Genomic DNA, 19804 nt, shown 5'->3' with positions numbered 1-19804 from the left:
ATTCATTAATTCCATAATAACATGCATCATTCATTTATTGCATATCTACCAGTTGCCTGTCTGTGCCAGGCACTGGCCTATGAACAAGGGTTACTAAGAGACAATTCTCCTGTTGCCTTGCATCTTATCTCATTCAGGGAAACAGACATTAAAGAGAGAAAATTAAATACATAGTATTTTAGAAAGTTATAAGTTGATGGAGAAAATTATAGCAGGAGCAAGTTAATAGGGAGCATCAGGAGTGTGGGAAGTTGAAGAAGGCCTCACTATAAGGTGACATCTGAACAGAGACGTAAAAGAAGCTAGGGAGGCAAGCAGGTATCCAGGGAAACAGTGATCCAGACAGAGAACAAAAATTAGCAAAGGCCTATGCTTGCTGCATGATTAGAGCATTTAAGGAACAGCAAGGAGGCTAGTATGACTGGATAGAATGTGGGTACAGAGGTCTGAGAGGTAGCATCTGACCACAAACAGGACTTGAGGCCATCCTATGCACGTGTGCTTTCATCCTGTGTGAGACGGGAGGTGGGAGAGTGACACAATCTGACTTACAGGTCAGAAGGGCCACTCTGCCTGATGGTTGGAAATGTACCAGCTTCTGGATACATTTATAAGGAAGAGCAGACAAGACTTTACTGATGGATTGGATACGGATGTGGCCTGGCAAAACCCAGAATGGAACTGCCATTTCCTGAGAAGGGGAATGCACTTCCTGAGATGAACATCATTGAAGCAGATACAGACAACATAACAGTAATTAACATTTTTGAGTGCTTTTTCTGTATTGGGCCCTTGGCAAGCACTTTTCATACATTATCTCAATCGGTCCTTATACCAACCCTTTGGATTTACCAGTGAAGAAACAGAGATTCAGAAAGGTTATAACCTGCCCAAGGTCATACAGCTACCAACTGGTAGAAACAAGCAGAAGTGCCTCTGAATGACCCCAAAATGAGTAGTCTTAACTACTGCTGTGTTCCCTACACTGAGAAGTATAAAACATAGAATAAAGTTCCAATGGGAAGGAAGTAGGAGTTCTAAGTATGAGGTGATGGCTTGTACCTAGTAGGTACTCAATAAATATTTGTTAATGGATGAATAAATGAAAAATCAATGTATGGATGATGACTGGATAACAGACCAGACTTGGGTGAGGAAAAAACTCATCGAAGATTCCAATTCCAGAGAGAATAGACTTTGGATAATGGATATTCAAGTCTGTAAAAGGAGAAATGGCAGAAAGGAGGAAAAACCAAATATATCTTTGCCTGGACCAGTTGCAAGGTAAGGACAGGTCTTAGCATATTCTCTCGAATTGTTAGATGAAAAGGCAGGCAGGAGGAGATGACACATAGCATTTTACATAATGCAAATGCTGAATATAGGTTTTACAAATACAAATAGCAATAACAAAAGAAATAAAAGTTGGAACTTCTTACTTTTAGTCCGATACAAGAAACCACACAGCCTTTTAAATAAAAAGCAACCTTTTAAGCCAATCAATGAAACCACCCTAAGTGGCTTTGCATAGATATCAGGATGGTGTTTGTGGTCCTCTAGCTAATTTAAAGGATCACATCCATAAGTCACTTCCTAGACTTCTCTTCACATTGTTTCAACCTTAAAGTGATTTTCTTCCCTTGTTCTTACCCTGCGGTCCTTGGGATAGCAGAGCACTGAACCAATGCAAGTTTTTAAAACAGAGAACCTAAAAGCAATGTAGGTCTGGCGTTCTCATCTGATGAAGACATTAGCCAACTTTTCATTGAAATGGCAAAATATTTATGAGCCTTTGCACACTCTAAAGTTGAAAAATAATCACCAATAATCCTTTAAAAATGTTTAGACCTCCTTTTCAGTGACATCTGTTTATGACAAAGAGTTAAACACAATACCAAAGAAAGCAAGTTAATGAGTAAAATAAAATTCATTCATATCTGAAATAATTTTTTAAATGACTGGTAGTTTAAAGAAGCAAATTAAATAAAATAGACAAGTACTGGTTTCTCATGACAAGGATCAGATGGAGATGGGGATAGATACCTGGGTCAAAATGTCAAAATCCACAAAGATTGGGAGCTGGGGGGGGGGGGGAGTTATAAAGTATATACATGGCAAAAATTCAATGCTTTACAACAAAAATAGCTTTTACAAGCCTTCTACCATTCTTTATACTCAATAAACTGGAATAACTATTTTCTAAAGACAAAATCAAACCCTGCAATCTTCCTAGAAGTCCTTCTATGGATTTCTGACAGTATGTCATTTATAATTAAATGGGGAAATACATTTATTTAACAAACTTTTACTCTAAAATTTTTTTTTTGGTTCATGAGACTTACATCCACACATAAATACTAAAATAAGCATGTGATGTTTACTACCATCTCACACACACACTCAGTTTATTGTTTCACAGCCGGTAGAATGAATAATGGCATCCAAAGTGTTACCACATGGGTCAAACACACTTGTGGGCCTGTAGCATCTTGGAAAACAGGAATCGACAAATTAGCTTTATTTCGTCACGATGAAGTTAGCAAACACCCAACCCCTCAAGTTTGTTGTTTTGTTTTTTTAAGGAGAACACCCGTGACCTGCAACCTGTTAATTTAATTAACGGACAGCAGCTCGGGCTTTGATCGGTTCCTATCCTAGGAATCACTGAAGCGAGGGAAGTTCAAGGTCTGTTCTGGCGACGTCCATTACCCCCTCGGAGCCCAGGAGTTTGAGGTCCCTCGCAAGAGCCTCCCGCCGCGGAGGCTCCTCTGCCCTTACCCACCAGGGCTGATGCGTTTGTCCCCGTCCCTGACACTTGCCCCTGCCTCTCCGCCTGCCCGGCCCGGGGAGGGAGGAGGAGAGGCGCCCGGGGGGTTCGGGCCGGGGTTCGCGGCCGCTTCCGCCTTCGCGGGCCGGGAAGAGGCGCAGCCGGCGGCGGGTAGCCCGGCCCGGAGGGCTCGGCGGCGGTGGGGCGGCCCGGGCCCGCGTACTCACCCGAAGGGGCCGGCGGGCTCGGGGCGTCTGCAGGCGGCCGACGAGGTCGAGCGCAGCCCTCCGCCGCGCCGGCGGCCTCGCTGGGAAGCGCGGCGAGACGGGCCGGCGGCGTCGCTGCCACCGCGGCTGTCGCCGAGCTATAAATACCGGCCGGCCCACACCCGCCGCCGCCTACGCCGGGCGCCCTCAGCCAAGGGCTCCGGCCGCGGGCCAGCCAGCCGGAGCGTAAGGGCGACGGCGCGGCGCGGGGCACCGCGATGGCTCCAGCTGTGCGGCAGCCTCCGCAGCTGGAGGCATGGCCTCCCCCCGCCCCCGCCCCCGCCCCCGCCCCCGCCCGCTCCCTCCCGCCGCCGCCGCGGGCCGCCTCCAGCCCGGGGGCCGCGCGCGCCGCGCCCCAGCCTGCCCGGCCCGGCCGCCTCTGCAGAGCGGCAGCTGCAGGCGGGCTGACTGAAGAACCGGGCGGGGGAGGGGGGCGGCCCGGCTGCAGCCCGAGGAGTCAGCAGCAGTCCCTTCCTCCTGCGGGAATCGGCAGACTTACAAAACCCACCATCCTGCAGGGAACCAATGAGCTTCCTGGGTGGACTGTCCTCAGAGAGCTGCAAACTTTCTAACGCAACCTCAGGTCGCAGAGCATCCTTTCTGCTTTAGTCTATTGGGGGCGTGGAGGGGTGGGGGTAGGGAGACACCCGCGAGGAGTATAAGTGTTATACGACTTTCCATTCTGTCTGGTCTGACACACACACATACGCAAGCATAGTCACACATATGTATACACACGTATCTATAAGCGCATTCATTCATACACACTTAGAGATGAACAAATATATATACATGCGTACATATGTATATACACATATATAAGCACACACATACATACATACATTTATAGGTAAGCACTGACATACACATGCACAATGGTTAACCTTTCTGCCGCCTGAAGATCTCGGGAGCCTAACGTTCTGTAGCACTTCAATGATTCCTCTGCAACTTAGAGGAGGAAGACCCTTTGACCACAATTGACCGGTTCCTTTCTTCCTGATGTAACCTCTTGTCCGTCCCATGTATGTATAGCCTTTGTTTCCTTCCACACCCAATAACTGCTACCTCAGTTTATGGGTTGCTTATAATGTATTAAAAGCTGCTGTCCAGCATACTGGTATTCCATGCTAGTGGAAGTGATCCCTAGTTTGTATAGTCAAATGGAAAATGGGATCATTCATATATGCCTTCAATAGCAAACTTATGAGAAGAAAACTAGCCTCTCTCCTGGATCTGCAGGATGATTCAGGAATGAGTTGGGTAGCAAAAGGGAGAGCTGAGATGTCAGCAGATTTGGAGATGGGATAGAAAGAGCCATTCCCAAGTTCTGCAGTGTAACTAATTGACACAGGGATAACTGGGGGTCCACTGTCATGCTTCTCATCAGTTTGACATCTTTTCTAGTTTCTAAGAATGACCACATATATCTACATTGCAGTCATAGTTTGAGATCATCTTATGGAATTCTTAGCTTAGTAAGATTCTCTTTAATGAAGTTTTCACATGTTTTCCCAGAAAGAGTTGTTTCCTATGCTAGCCCTTTGTACATTTTACTATGACACTTCCTACATTTACTGTAATTTTATGCAAAGTCTTTTTTCTCCCCCACTAAGCTATGAACTCTTTGAGGGCAAACTAAATCTTACTCACCATTGCATTCCCAACACCTAACATAGTGACTTATAGTAACGGCTCAACAAATAGCATATTAATTCCACAGATTAATCATTAGAGTCTACTTGCTTTTATAATTACAATTAGGATTATTTTACCAAGAATTATTAAACTATGTAACCGTGTAACAGAAATTCCATGTGCTGTATTTTCCTTGTATCTCCATTTAAAGCAAGGAGTCTTCAATCAGTTAAAACTGGAAAATATTAAAACTTCACAAATTATGCAGCATAATACTGAGGTCCGTGACTTATTAACCTCCCCAAAAAACAAACAAACAAAAACACAATACACTTTTCCGATCATTGAAACACAGCCTGTAAGTCACATCGTATTTCAAAGGATAGTGGAGTAAAAATCATTCAGCAGCTTCTCTTCTGTCTACTTGAGAGACAGAACTCACTCGATGGTCAGTTGAATTATATGGGTGCCTCCTAGGATGAACTTCAGTTCATTAGAACTGAAATGTCTGGCTTCAGTTATATGGACCTTGTTACCCTAGTTTCAGAGCCCTGTCTTCTTAACATATGGTCTTGCTTCCTCTAATAATAATTTTAAGAATAAGCTCAACCAATGCTTACTATGTGCTCTTACTTATACTGGAGAAGACAGTTCTCCAGGACCACTTCAAGGCAAAATATTGAAATGGGCAAGATTTTCTTCGATATCGATGCTCCCTTTTCACCCCTGACCAAGAGGCTTGTGCCCTTTGCTTTGACAGCTGGGCAACATGGGACCAGGCAGGGAAACAGACTCTATATTTGCTCTTTGTCACAACAGCAGGTCGTAATAAAAGTTCAACTTATTGAAGGCTTATTGTGTACAAGGCCCACTCCTGGTATTAAAACATTAAATCATTAAAGCATTCGATCTCTGCAACGTATGTGTGAGACAGATGCTGTTGATAGCACTTTCGCGTTTACCTTTGAGGAAAGAGACACACAGAGACAGTAGTTCATGCGTGATCTCACTGCTAGCCAGAGTGATGGAATAAGGATCAGAAGCCAGGCAATGTGGGCTCGCCAGTCCACATTTTAACCTCTCATCTTATACTTTCTCCCCATATACCAGGAATGGGATGTGGGTTTTATAATTAGAAGACCTAATTGTGGGTTTACAGTTAGGAATACGGAACATTGATGTGAATTCTGGTTCCACCACTTACTAGCTACAACTCTAAGCAAATTGCTGCTTAAAATTACTATGAGAAGCCCTACATCTGCCTTTCATCACCATTGAATTTGTGAGATGCTAGATCTAGATATGGACTTAGGGGTCCAAAGTAAGTCTTGTGGCCTGTTCAAGGACAGATCCTGCTCAGGATTTAGGCTACTGTTCTCCGTATCCTCCAGTCTCTTTCCATCTCATTCACTACCATGCAGGCCTGTTAGGTGTTGTAAATGCCCTAATGTGTCAGACACCAATAGAGTATCAGTTACATAATAGATAATAAAGGCCATTCTTCCTTCCCATCAAAACTTAACTGTTCTATGCAAGATTTCCTCAGTGCCAAAATCTATTGTTTTGGGACACAGATGGTGATTGCTTACTCACAGAAATGAACCATTTCTCCAGTGTTGGCCAGTAGTGTTTAAAAATGGTATAGATAGAAGTCCTGGGAAGAAACCAAGATGGCAGAGCTTTAGCTCTCCTGTTCACCCCATGCATATTTTAACCCAAACCGTTCCACTTCTTTTCTATATAGGAGTTTAGCAAATTGACCACAGTTTCAGACAGTTTCAGGGCAATGAGAGAAATAATTTAAGTAGGAAACTCAAATCACACTATCCAACACCTGCCTACTCCAATTCCACATACAAAGTCAACCCTGCAGACAGCCTTAAAATGTGTCTTGTTTACATATAATTCCTTTGTAGAATCTGACTCAAGAGTACAGAAATCAGAAGTAACCACATGAGATGATGTTTCTCTGTTCACCTCACATATCCCAGTAGGTTAATAATATCATTATACTCTGTATTTTTTTAAAAAAGAAAAAGACAAGCTCGATATATATTTCAAAAATTGGTGAAAACTTTGCTTATGACTAAACTGTATCTTCTCTAAATGGTCGTTTTAAAGCGAAAGGAAACATTAGCTGGAAGCATCAGTAATCTCTACCAAGTCAATCAGGAAACGCTTTCATCAGTGATTTGATGGACTGCAAGCAAAGCTATTTTGAATCTCCAATAGGTCAATCAGGATGATGCTAATTGCAAACTTCAAATATAAACAGCATAATTTGTTTGTTGCCAAAGGGGCAAGAATAGAAATTTGAACATGATCCATCATTTTCTTCTGGTATTTAAAGGTCAATGACTCTACTGCCAGGATTTTCCTCAACAGTCCTAACTGCAAATGTCCAGCCTGATTGTACCTAATGTACACTGATATAGTTTAGGCCACATGTCCTGAATTTTCCTTAGTAAAAGATGGTTATCACGTCTACTGCTTGGAGTACTAGAGTTTGTGGTCTGGAATCCTGGTTTTGCCACAAAGGAGCAAGGTAATATTAAGCAACTTACTTAACCTCGCTGTACATTAGTAGTACCTGCCTCACAGGTTGTTAGAGGATAATGTGTGTTACGCTTTTATATAGTCTGGTACATATTAAGTTCTCCATAGATGTTCTTTTTATTATCATTATTGTTCTTCTCATCTCTACCCTGCTTATGGTCTGCCTGCCTCACAGAATTTCTTTTACACGACTGAGTAGTTCATGCAAGGGGAGGCTAGCAATCATAGCAGAAGTAGAGCTGTCACCTGCTTGGTGGCCACCATCACCCCTGATTCATACATGGATCTTCCTAAAGAATCTGCACAAAGGCAACAGTTCCGCCAAAGAGCCATTCCTCTTGTGATGACAGAGAGGGGCAACTGTTTCACTGCTCACTCCTTTCAGTTCCTTTCACCGCCTCTTCTTGTTTTCTCCTTTGACCCACATCCACTCTGGCATATACAGAGGCCCGAAGAATGGACCAGGGCCTCACTTCCAGGAAGTAGTGCTTGATCAAGATGGGTGATGACTTCAGCTGCAGGAATGTGACTCTTGGTTTTAAATGGCAAATTTGCCTTTGGGCAGCTTTGAGCTGATCTTCTCTTTCTTCCTGCTTGGTTTCTGCTAAAACAAATGTTCTTTTTCCTTCTTCAGACTGTTTCCAACAGACCACTAGGACAAGGTTTGATAGACCTAATCCAAGAGGGGGAGGCCTGATTTGGAGGAACACAAAAATATACTGGCCTTCAAGAACTCTCAATTTCATGTAAAGTACCAAATACACCACCCAATCAATAAACATAGCCAAAGCAACTAGTCCATCAAAGCGTTGCAAGCTGCTGAGGTTTTAAAATAAATATAGCATGTCTGTTTCCTCAGGGAACTCATGATCTAAATGAGCAGACAAGCTATGGCTTATGATCACCATAGATAGTTATACAAGGTGACATATGATCAGTGACAAATTGCATTTTACTGACTAGAAGGGCTATAGAAATTTGAAATGGAGAAATAAAGCTATCCTCAGGAATTGCTGTAGAAGACCAGATGGAAGAAGATACTTGAGGCAAACACCAAAGGATAAGGAGAATTTAGATGAGCAGAAAAAGGAGAAAGAAGAAATTCCAGGCCACGGGGAGCAGCACAGAAACAGTACTCATTACCCAGGCCAGTCTCAACAAATAAATACTGAAGCAGAGGAGAAAGACAGAAAAGAGGTAGGAGAGAAAGAGGCGCTGGGAGCGGGGATGAAGTAAAGAAGCCAAGAGGAGTGGGAATGCTATGCTCGGCTCTTAGGAGCAGATAGTAGGGGCTGGTGAAATAGATCACGGGGAAAGTAGGGAAAGCCAGAATGTTGAGAAGGCACTTCTCAGTTCCAGCCATTTTAGCAGTAACAGGGTCGGGGCAGGGAGACAGGATAGGGGAGGGGGAAATGGAGAGGAAGAGAAATACTTGGCAGCAGGAATTTTAAATAATAAGAAGTGAAAATGATTTACTTCTGTATTTGAAGACAATGGTTATGTTTTCATGTAGCCATGAAATGAGAAACAGTAAGCCTCGCCCTCTACCCATAGACTGGAAAGACCATTCTACCTGCCTCCCTCGAGGGTTAGGGGAGCAATCCTCCCCACGAACCCCCACCTCCCAGTTCATGGGAAGAAATAAGAGAGAGGCTTGGAATGCCTTCTGCTCAGTGGCTGGGTCCCCTCCTGCATCATAGCTGCTCAGCCCAGAGGCCTGGCTGGCCCCCTGCTCTAAGTTTTAGGATGTCATTAAAAAAAATAAGTCTCACAGAGAGCATTATCTTTTCATTGTGAGTACTGATAGGTGTTAGGTATTGCAATAATTATTATAAAAATAAATAAATAAATTTTTATAAATTTATAATAAATTATTATAAAATAAATAAATAAATAAATATTATAAAAATGTTGTAAACTAATTTATCTCTATGGCACAATCCACGTATCTTCCTATCCATGAGTAAGCAAATATCTCCTGTCCTCACTGTTTTAGTTTCCTAGGCTGCCATAACAAATTACCACAAATGGCAGCTTAGAACAACAAAAATTTATTTTCCTACAGTTCTCCATCTAGAAGTCCAAAATCTAGGTGCCAGCAGGGCCACACCCCCTCCAAAGGCTCTAGGAGAGAATCCTTCTTTCCTCTTCCAGCTTCTGGTGGTTCCTGGTATTCCTCAGCTTATGGATGCATCACTCCGATCTCTGCCTCCATCTTCACATCATCTTCTCTTCTGTGGCTCTGTGTGTCCAGATTTCCACCTCCCTTCTCTCATAAAGACATCAGTCACTGGATTTAGGACCTGCCCCAAATCAAGATGATTTCATCTCAAGATTCTTAACTAATTACATCTACAAACACCCTATTTCCAAATAAGATTACATTTTGAGGTTCCAGATGGACGTGAATTTTGGAGCAACACTATTCAATCTACTACATTTAAATTCGTAAATAATCAAGTATCCCCTGTCTAAATGTCATAATTTTACTTATAGTACTGGGTTAATCCTCCATTATGGCATAAAAATAGATGGGAGAAGTCATTTACTTAATGATAAAGATAATTTTTTGTAAACCTCCCTTCAAATACTACTATCCAAATCTCTCACATCGTGACTCCAGCATTATTTTGCTTCTATCTGCAGAAGTATTCTAGGCTTCTGAATGCCAAAGGATTGCATGTTATTGCAGCTCCCATTCCAAAATGTAAACGGTCATTTTCAGGAAACTCTTCTGTGTCACACACTTCCAGGTTCTGGCTGGCGATATGGCGGTGAAAAAGAGAAAGCCCCTGCCCTCGCATAATTTATTCTGGTGAATGCACAGACGGTAAAGATAAAATGTGCAATGATATCGTTTTAGACAGTGAGACATGCTAATAAGAAAAGTGGGTAGAATCAGAGCGTCAAGAAAGATATGGGTCACAATTTTAGAAAGGGTGGCCGGGGTGGGCTTCTCTCAGGGGACATTCACGCAGAATAATTAAGCCAGCTCCTTGCTGCCACAACTTTATGTCTATTTCCTCCTTTGCATTTTTACTAGAGGTGCTAAATAGTACACCTACTACGTTAAACATAATCATCTTATAATATAATCATAGTTCTTATGTCAAATGGGGTATTCTGATCATTGTATTGCCAATCAACCACAGATTGATGCATCTGTGGTATCCATTCACAATCACTGTATTCCAGGCAGACACAGAATATACACAGACAAAAATCCCCAGGATCATGTAACTCCACTAGAACGGGGCTTGCATCCCAGCATTAGACTTGAAAACAGAAAACTGAGGATTGATTCCCAGCACTAACTCTTGCTCCTCTCTTACCCTTAGCAAATCTCTTTATGGTTCTAGGCCTCAGTTTCCAAGTCTTCAAAATAAGGAAATTGTATCAATCTCCAAACGCCCTTCTGACTCCAGCCCTCTATTGTTTTAGAGTAGGCAGCACCCTGATTTGCCATAGCCAAGGAGACATGTTAAATATGACTCCAATTCAGGTATTCACCAATATCCCTAGAACTGTGAGTAGAAAACAATAGAAGGCATTCTAGACCCTGTGGTCTGTAGTTAGGTGTGTGGCATCATTGTGGGAAAGATAACGTTATCTATTTTGAAGCAGAGGTCCCAGCTGGCAACTGGAAATATGGGGAGCAGATCTAGTCTCAAGGGGTATTGAGCTGCCAAAAACTAGACAGTGAAGTGGCTTCAAGAAAGGATTGAATTAATACATGTGAAATACTTAGAAGAGTGGCTGGCACAGAGTAAACCTCAATAAATAAAGCTGTTGTTATTATTGGCTTGTCCTAGAAGAACTGGATTATACTTAGAAAGCTAAGGTAGAAAAACTGAGGGGACATGGCAAAGCATGGATAGGGAAGCAGATACTCAGTGGGCATGCTGGTGCCCCCGACATACACCTCACACCCTAAATGTTAGACCCCACCCATCAAAGGTGCAAATGAAGATTTCTGGCTTGGGCAACTATGTCAATGATGATGCATTTCAATGAAATAAAGAATATAAGTCTGTTTTCAGGCTTTGAAGGAAAATAACAAATTTGGATTCAGACAGTGATAAGTTTGAGAGAGCCAAGTAAAAATGGTGGAGATTTCCAGTAGGCAGTTGTATATACAGATCTATAACTTAGGCAAGAAACTGGGCTGAAATAACAGATGTGCCAGCCATCAGCATCCATTATGAGTCAGTGTTTCCAAAGTGTGGTCTCCAGACCATCTGTGTTAGAGTAAACTAAGGTGGTGTTAAAAGCAAATTCCAGAACCCGCCTACTGAATCAGAATCTCTTGCAGTGGAGTTTAGTAATCTCTATTTCAATAAGCTCCTGAGTGATTCTCGTGCACATTTAAGTTGGAGAAACATAGGTGGAGGGAATTATTTATTTTAAGGCTCTACAGATAAAGTTGCCTAAGGAGAATGTAGGAAAAAAGGCAGCCAGGGAAGCCTTGTTGACATGGCCCTGTGGCTCCTAGAATTCAGTCACTTCATACCACCTCTAAGTGAGTAGGGTTCAACCTCCACTTCACATTAGGGTAATCTGATGCTTGAGACCCACTCCAGACCAATGAAATCCGTATCTCTTAGAGAGAATGAGGTAGGTTCTTTCCCTCCAGAATCCTACAGAGTTGCCCTACACCAAAGCTTGCAAACTGGTGGCAATTTGGCCTGTGGATTATTTTCTTTGACCTTCACCCTACTTTAAAACTTTAAGTTAGTTGCAAATATTTAAAAACTGATAGATTTCACATTATAGCCAAAAACAATTTCTAGTTTCTCATGAAAACTTGAAGAACTGGCCTTGCTGGGTCTACATTCTTGAATGGCAAAAACTGCCTCAACAAGGCCTTCTGCAGTCATGTAAGTTACCCGCCTGGTCCCCCAGCGTTTTAAGGCGTTTGAGGCCTAGCATGCACACTATCCAGGGCCTTTATCACCTCAGCTTCCCCCACTCCCACCCTCCATCCCAGGCCCCATGCCAGCCTCTTTGTGTCAGATCCCAAAGTCCTCCTGTACATGGCACATGGTTTGTGGACACCACATAAAACAGGCCCTACCTTATCTGCTGGTTTTATCCTTTGATTCTAGAGCCCGTTTCTTGGAGCTGTAGTTGCCAGTCTCGGGTCACATGGAGAGAACTGGTACAGCCGCCCTGGAAGCAGCGCTTGCCTCGGGCCAAGGTGAAGTCTGACAATAATGCTAATACTTCTGCTTTCTACTGACAGCAGGAAGCTCCCCGCTAACCATAAATCAGCTGGACACCTGGATTCCCCAGAATGAAAGCTGGCAAATCCCTCATCTCTGTGAAATCACTCTTCTTTGGGAGGGAGTTGTGCAGGCTGGTTTCACACTTGTAGGGAGCTTCCCTAGGTCTGTAGAGGGCTGGATTTGGTGAGAGGAATTTGAAACGTGCCCTTGCCTGTAATAATGAACCGCCTCATGTCTCTTTTTCTCCCTTATGTGCACAACAATTAGCTAATGGATGGATCATTATTTTTGAAAATATCAACGCTGGTCATTTGCATGTAATTTTTAGTGTTTTAGTGCTGCGAGAAGGTATATATTAATGTTAGTAAGTTGTCCCTTTAAACTACTAAGCTGGCACAAAATGTTCCTTATTGTCAATAACAAGAAAAAACTTGAAAATTAGCATTTGAACTGATATGGGAAGTACTTCAATTAATTCACTATCCAGCATACAAAAATTAAAAATAAAGCTTACACAATTGTTTTTCTTTTGCAGAGAAAGATTTGCCCTGAACTAACATCTGTTGCCAATCTTCCTCTTTGTGCTTGAGGAATATTCACCCTGAGCTAACATTCAGACCAATCTTCCTCTATTTTGTTTGTGGGCGGCCACCACAACATCAATGAGTGGTGTAGGTCCAAAGCTAGGAACCGAACCTGGGCTGCCACAGCAGAGCACACCAAACTCAACCACTAGGCCACAGGGCCAGCCCCAAAACTTACGCAGTTTTGTTGCAGACAGTTTGCAGCCTTACCCCGAAGAACAAGGTTATCCTCTTCTTGATCATCTTTTACCATGAGTAAATGTGTAGTGTAACGAAAAGAAGGTAGATTTTTTTGGAGTTTCACAAGCCTGACTTCATACCCTATTTTGCTAAATACTCTATCTGAAACAGACATCTTTGCCGAAACTATTTGGCCAGTAACATATAAGTTAGGGACCACAGTGAGGATTAAATGAAATAGTAAATGTAAAACATCTGGTACGTCTTCTATTACCTTCTTAATAGATCTTTAAGTTTCATTCCACTGGATAACAGGTTTAGTGAAAGGTCTCACATTTTAATAATAAAATCCCTATGAATACTTTACCAAGTTTTTAATAGAAAAACATCATCTCAGCCTCAGGGGCCATGACTTTTACTCAGCATCTCTTAAACATGTTATGTGGGTTCAATTTGTACAATAGGTCTAATATTGTTTTAATTACCATGATTAAATGGACTTCTCTGTAGAGAAAAAGATTTTTCAGATTTCAACGATTGCCGCTTACTTAAAGCAATATTTAATTAATCCTTTTAGCAAACATTTACTGTCTACTGTAGAACAACTAAGATAACATTATCCCTGCTCATCTTATAGAGAAAAAGATAGGTAAACATATCATCATTATACTACAACAGGGAAACTGAGCAATAAGTATCCTGGGAGAACACAGAGTTCTGAACCACAAGCTTTGCCTAGAGGTATGGAAGGACTCACAGAAGTAACAGGTGATATTCCAAGATTACTGTGAAAATAATTTTACCGTCACAAATAGAGCTTGTTTTAATGGCATTTTACTTAAATATTACTTTACATTAATTTGTGTCCTGCTCTGTGAATCCATAGATTGCTTTGCGTATGAATGCTTTGTCCCAAAATAGATTTACCGCATTTAAGAAAGATACATCTGGAGAACTTAAAAAAGATTCCCTCATTTCCAAAATATCATTATTACAGCATATAATTTTTTCATAAAACATTTGTAAACCATAGTGGAAAAAGTTAAAGGGCTCTTTAGACCTTTAAGAATCTTAGAAATACTAAGCTATAGCCATTTATAAAATTATTAAAATTAATTTTGTCATGTAACTAACCTATGTTACACTATATCATTACTGAAAAAGCATTAATTACGAATTTACTAGACTCTGCAAAACTAAAGTTTTTATTATTTCCTGAGAGTTTCTCTTCAGGATTTAACAGCAAGAAAAGAAAAATCTTGTTTCGATACATGTGTTGGGTGGTTATCTGGACTCACACAAGAGCTAAGTGACTATCTTTCTCAAGCTGGTCTCTCACAGAAGTCAACTCTTATTTATGCCTTAGTAAAAATACCCAGAAGCACACGAACTGAATCTTGGGTGCCCATAGAGAAGTCTTGAAATGGTGAATATCAATTCCATGTCCATAAATGCCTGGATCTCCTAAAGTTTATAAAAATGCATTGAGGTCTGTCATCTTTTACTTCTTATAGTCATCCCCATAAAAGAGACAAACAAGGTGAAAGGCCCACACCCACATGGCCACACCCACAGCTAGTTCACCCAATGTGGTCTTCTATGCCCTCATGGCTGACACTCTAGAAATTTGCAAAATAAGATAAAATACTGTAAAAATTTATCTTTCTTGAGGGGGTCCAAATCCCTCCCCTTCTGCACTAAAGAAACACAATGATTTAATAAGTTGGCAGCCTAGCAAATAATCACATTTGAAGTACAACAAAAAGAGAACTAAAATGGGAATCAGGAAAGGTGTTTTAGCCAGTTCTGCCACTGCCAATCTGCATGACCTTGGATAAGTTCATTAATCGCTGTGACTTCAGGGTCTCAATGCATTTTGGGAAACTCTAGGAGATCCAGGCATTTGTGGGTATGAAATGGATATTCAAGATTTCAAGGGTACCCATCGGCACCCAAGTTTCACTCCATATACTTAGGTGTATTTTTACCAAGGCACAGGATTTCTTCATGTGAAGAATAGAGGTATTGGACACATAAATAATTAAGTCCATTTAATCTCTAAAATTCTGTAGCTCTAAATAATTTATATCAAGTGACAATGAAGGCAAATTTTATTCATTTTGTGTCTTTATACTTCTCACAGAAAGATAGACATGTTTGGTGAAGATTTAACTCATTTATTTGTCTCTGTGTACTTGAGACTAATTTGTCTTATATATATGAGTGAGCAGTGTTCTTCCTCCTGCTGTCTTCTGATTATGAGGACAATAAAGTGGGCAAGATGCATGAAATTACACATCTGCAGAATAAAGAAAGCTTGCTGTTTATTTTTCTACTGCAATGCGTTGATTCTGTTTGGAAAATACACCTTCAATTACACGCTGGTGAGAACTAGGGAGCTGGAATATCTGAAATATATGCAGTGGATAATCATCCACTTTTTCTTTCTTTTTTTTCCCTAATTTTATTTTACCATGTTTTTCAACTGCCTTTATCAGGGATATATAAGCTTAGATCTTTTCCATATAAAAAAGGACCACAAAATGATTCAGATAGCAATACAACTCTTTCTAGAATTTAGCATTAGACCACAGAGTTACGTGCTGTAAAGATGCATATTTCAATTTAACCACCCAGTCATGACTATGATAATAGGGAAAATCAATGCTGTTGGGTCAGACATCCCTTCTGAAATATCATAAGGGGAAATGCAATGCTATTCTGAGAAACCAGATAGGGAAGTTCATCTTACAGTGGAGTCTGCCACCAATCAAGCTTTAGAATTGAAAATCAGAAAAACTTGCAATAAATAGAAAGACGCAGAGACAGGTAGAGGCCTCCATTCTTTTCCTTCCTTTAGCAAAGCTAAGGAGCAAGAAAGCAAGTAGAAGCTGCATCTACACCAGTCCATAGAAAGCGAATTATTGTCAACAAACAACTGGTTCAACAAACCCTCCTCCCCCCACGTATTTAGTGACTTAATTAGTAGTTGTGACCTAATGTTGCCTCTCCCACTACAATTCAGTCTTTGGCTTCACATTAACCCTTGTTCTCAACTCATGAGCCCATCAGGGGGAATTGTGGAAACCTCATCAGTTTTGCTAGAGTGATGTCATGCTGAGAGGTATTTCAAGTTGAAAAACCAAATGACAAGGAAGAAAAGGAAAGTGATGGAAAGAAATAAAAAGAAGGTATGTGTTTCCCTTAAAATATTAAAGACATACACAGCCTCCTAATCTCTATTTCTCACCCCATTAAAAAATATATCAAAATCTGAACTGAGACCATAAGCGTGATGTAGAAATCTTAAGATTAAGAGAATAGATACAAAATTAAAAAATAAGAGAAGAAGGCTAAGGTGGGGGAACAAGGGTGGTAAGTGCAGATTGCTTAAAAACTAGAAAACAAACATTTGCTTAAAAGTTCATTTTATTTTCCAGTAAATGGAATGAAAAAAATGTCAGCACTTACTTTTCTGTACTTTCTATCCCCCACAGGAAATTTGATTCACTCAAACACTTAGAACTAATCATACATAAATGGGTAGAAGTGAGAATCTATTTGTATAATCTTACCTGCAAGTTCTAAAGTGCATGTAGGAAAAAGTCAAAGTCCTTTTTTTCAATAAGACTGTGAAAGTGCACTTAAGATTCTACAAACTCCTCAGAGACGCATCCTTGACAAGCAAAACCTTCTTCTCCATATTTTCAAGCTGCTAAGTAAGTGCAAGGATATACCTGTTCTAGAACTAAGTACACATTTTCAAGTGAATACGTCAAAAGTGGACAAAATGTCTCCTTCCTTCTGTATGTTTTTTAAAATAGCATCATCACTCATGAGATAAACTGAGAAGTGGTTCTAAATCTAGTTCATGAAACTAACCTCTCTGAAGAATAAAGCTCTTGTGCTTGCATTAATACAGCTGATATAAGTAAATTTTATGCTGGGGGAATAAAGAAATAATTCACTGTCTAAGCCTGAGCTTAGGAAAAAAACTGTGTTTGTATTTATTCTGCATTGATGCTAAGTGGAATCAACCAATCTAATAAGAGCGTCCCTTCAAAAATACTCTAGGAAAATTGTATTCATACACTCATATAATTTATAGTCTGAAAAATAAAAGTTGATTTTTTTTTAAACTCAAAAGAATAATGTGATTCCTTGTCAGTCAGCTCTAAAATATCTAGTTTCCTCTGCTTTCAGGGATAGAGGAAGAGTTTCTTAGTTGCTGTCTAAATTTGTAAAAATCCTAAGTCATTTAGAAATCCAGAAATCATTCCAGTCATTTAAGGTCATAAATTAAAATTTTGCTCTTGTCAAGTCAGGACTCCAAATGGAAATAAACAAATGTACATATTCTTTTCAATCATACAACAAAGAGAGCATCTCCTAACCCGTCCTCATTCTCCTCCCAAGAGGAATTTTTATTCAATCATTATGTTTTACAAACGTACTTCTTCCTAACAGGAATATATTCCCCTAAGCAGCCTGTTATCCTTTTAAGTAAGGCCAATGTCTTTGACGGAGATCCATAAAGACCAGTTTTCCGAGAGCAAATTAACAGGCACATTTTCCACCCAAATTGCTTTTCCTAATAATTTAAAACTATAGGAATTTTTATTCAATTCCATCATTTACTCTTATTTTAAAAAGAGTATCTTAGAACCAATATTTATATTCATTTAAGTGTCAGTTATTCGAAGGCCCTTTATCTTCTCAAATGCTGCAGAATCCAATCTGCTCCTTGACAGCTGAGAGGCAGGTAGCTAGGATAGTTCTATGTTCTTTCACAGCTCCTAGTTTTCCAAATAACTTCAGTTTATTCTAAACCCTTCATGGACTTCAGTTTGTGTGAAATTTTAATTATGCCATTTTGCATAAAATTAATATATATCATATGTCAGAAAAAATGATGGTAGCATCTCATCACAGTTTGGGTCTTGGGTAGTTTATTTTCGATAACTTCAACAATATTAATATATCATTTTAAAGGACCTTTACTTCATGATAGATAAGTCATTTTTAAAAAGGTAATCATTGGGCCAGCCCTGGTGGCCTAGTGGTTAAGTTCAGTGTGCTTTGCTTCTGTGGCCTGGATTTGGTTCCCAGGTGCAGACCTACACTGTTCTGTTAGCAGCCATGCTGTGTTGGTGGCCCACATACTAAAAATAGAGGAAGACTGGCAAGTGTTAGCTCAGGGTGAATGTTCCTCAGCAAAAAAAAAAAACGGTAATCATCACAGTGCAGTTAATTTCAGAAGCCTAAACAATTTGGAGGATTCTGCTTGAATCAAATGACCAAAGTGAAACACTAGCACAAGATGGCTGAGTCTTTTCTTTATTTGCAATTAGTTTCTAAATCCAGGGTTTACCAAAACCCCTGTTCTCCCAGCTACTCTTTTATCTCAACCATCTCTCCAGAGTTTTAGACTGTCATTGGTAGTGGGCAGCAGGTGAGTCAAAGTAAGGAGAGAGAACTGTGGAGTGATATGGAGTGCAATGGAGCAGAACACCAGGGCCCACTATCATCCCTCACAATGCAAACAGCATTCTGTCTACTGCCTCCCTTCCCCCAAAACTGACAACCCGAGTTGTCTGCTCAAACGCCTTTTGAAATGGTAGCCCCAGGCTTTGAGTTTAGAATCTCTTGTAACTTGCACACAAAATAAGTACTTTAAAAAAAATTCCTCATAACGCAAAAACATGTTACAATAGTAGGCCTACTCAATGTATAAGAATATGCAAACGACCAGATGCTTCATTTAGGCACTCTGAAATTTGACACACTAAAATTTGAAGCCATAAACACTGGAACAGCACAACACAAATTTGGGCGGCAAACAAAATAAATGGAGAGCTCTGCTCCTACTTTCTCTTGTGGTGCCCTCCTGCCCTTGTGCATAACAAGCTCTCTGGTCTCCTAATTTATCATGGTCCTCTATGTTCAAAATTCTGCTGCTGGTGGCTGACGGTGTTGTTTTGCATGTACCCAAGTGTGGGCAAAAGATGGCTGAACCACCAGCGGTTCCACCCATCCAGCATATGCGGGAAGGCAGCCCTTTGGTTTATGGCTGTTGTAGCAAGGTTCACAGCCTGTTACTGTTTATGGCTTCAGGCTCTTCACCTTGTATGACACCTTGACTCCAAACAAGCGACCTACTTTTCACTTCATGGTCTGCTGTTGCTGTTTCCTGGCATTTTATAGCGGGTCTGCCTCATTTGAAAACGTACCTCTGTGTATCCTTATAACACCTCTCCTGTGTCTTCTGCTCTGCTTCGGTTCCTCAGACAGCTGATACTTGGGTATTCTATCGTCAGAACTGAGACAACTGGTGTGGGTGAGAGGCAGGGAAAGACTTCCCTGACTCCCTGAATGTCTCTCACAACCCATCACAAGACTTAAAATGCTTATTAATTGTTATGGCACTGGCAATTTACATCCAAAGTTAAAGCATTAAAGGTCCGTATAAATGATATACTAAAAAGTAACCAACAATACCATAATAGTCACTATTTATTTAACATCCACCATGAGTTAAGCACTGTATATAATTGTCCTTAAAACCCAAAAACTCCTGCAAGGAGTTATCAT

At 40.7% G+C, this 19804-nt stretch overlaps 1 protein-coding gene across 7 annotated transcripts in view; it reads right to left on the bottom strand.

The window, feature by feature from the left end:
- The window catches only part of TMEM117 (transmembrane protein 117), a 423429-nt gene extending 420099 nt beyond the window's left edge, over positions 1-3330 (bottom strand). The window contains exon 1 of one of the 7 annotated variants that reach the window (XR_011496811.1): positions 2995-3311. The gene's annotated coding sequence lies outside the window, so the exon portion shown is untranslated. Of the gene's footprint in view, positions 1-2994 lie in introns of all 7 variants that reach the window. The other 6 variants (XM_014836290.3, XM_070494073.1, XM_070494077.1 and 3 more) reach the window with 6 other exon arrangements.
- Positions 3331-19804: the final 16474 nt, after the last annotated feature.

This window comes from Equus asinus, chromosome 22, assembly GCF_041296235.1.
Source record: "Equus asinus isolate D_3611 breed Donkey chromosome 22, EquAss-T2T_v2, whole genome shotgun sequence".
Lineage (NCBI taxonomy): Eukaryota > Metazoa > Chordata > Mammalia > Perissodactyla > Equidae > Equus > Equus asinus.
Note: the sequence above shows the minus strand (reverse complement) of the source record. Positions and strands in the feature narration are given on the sequence as shown.